General features: G+C 33.3%; 1 protein-coding gene across 2 annotated transcripts in view; it reads left to right on the top strand.

The window, feature by feature from the left end:
- Nucleotides 1-1,402, top strand: part of LOC101848759 — a 22,515-nt gene that overhangs the window by 11,628 nt on the left and 9,485 nt on the right. The window lies entirely within an intron of this gene.

The raw sequence follows: 1,402 nt of genomic DNA on the forward strand, positions 1-1,402 counted from the left end.
GCAAAAAGTCCCCAAAAGATGTAAGATTATATTTGAACAGCCCCATGCTAGTATTTTTTTTGTTTTGTGAATGTCCTGACATTTTAGGCCTGCAAGGTGCTTCGTTTGTGTGGTTGTTGGTGGAAGTGTTACGTTGTTGATTTTATTGGTGTGTTGTTATCACGACATTTTGGGTCTGCCAAATGGGTTGGCAGTGAACGTGGCACCCATCGATGGGCTATTTTTATTGCAGGTGTGTGGCAGATTGTCCTCCGCGTGTAATTGCGTGGCAATATGAAGATTGCGTTAATATTTTATAATTTTAAAATTATTTCTTTTGAAAATTTACTTCCATCTTTATTGTTTTACTCACATCAAGGAACATTCACATATTTTCAAAAGTGTAAAAATATGAACATTAAAATTAAAATTAATAATGAAACTGAAAAGCTCACAAGAATGATACAATGCCAGGTATCAAACTCAAAGTTCACAAAGTGCATTTAATTTATTGTAAATTTTTTTAATATTTAAAAAAAATTCACTTGCATCTTTATTCTTTTACTCACATCAAGGAATATACTCATACATTTTCTAAAGTGTAAAAATATGAAAATTAAAATTAAAATTAAGATATGAAACCTGAGAGCTCACAAGAATGATACAATCGTTAAAATGCGCAGTGCAATGTTAAGATTGCTGCGCAATTATACGATCGTTAAAATGCGCAGCTTAAGATTTCACCGATCGGTAAATGGCACGGAACAAATACACGTATGTAGCTTATGTCATCGATGCATGTAGCTTATGTCTTTGATGCATGATTTCAACTGGGTATTATGTGCACGAACACTGGGTTTTTTTAAAAAGTGTCTACAAAAAAGGCCCCATAAATTTTTTCTTCTAATTGACTACCAGAATCGCTCAAAATTTTAAGTAGGATGTTGTGTTCTTTTTACATATAAAAGTAAATGTATCATCAATTTTCATTATGGTTGTGAATAATGCATATGATTTGAGGCAACCCCCCACCCCCCCTCAACAAACAAACTACAACTGTCTGACCTATATATGGTGGGATTCAGACACCGACAATAATATATATATATCAAAGTGGAAAATGAAAAAAATGTCGACATAAGATGTGTAAATCTGTCTAAATTTGTGTAAAGACACATTTGGTAAAATGATTTCTAACTTAGTTGCTGCATTTTCCCTACAATATTATGTAAACACTAAGTATCAGTGCAATGTATCTATTTATGTATATTTTTTGTTAACTCACAGATGGCATTGTGTATATTTCACAATGTATTTGCATGGCTGATTCATAATTATGTACACTATGCATGCGTGGGTGATGAAAGAGAAGGTGTGTGTGTGTGTGTGTGTGTGTGTGTGTGTGTGTGTGTGTGTGTGTGTG

Source organism: Aplysia californica, unplaced genomic scaffold (assembly GCF_000002075.1).
Source record: "Aplysia californica isolate F4 #8 unplaced genomic scaffold, AplCal3.0 scaffold00260, whole genome shotgun sequence".
NCBI classification, from domain to species: domain Eukaryota; kingdom Metazoa; phylum Mollusca; class Gastropoda; order Aplysiida; family Aplysiidae; genus Aplysia; species Aplysia californica.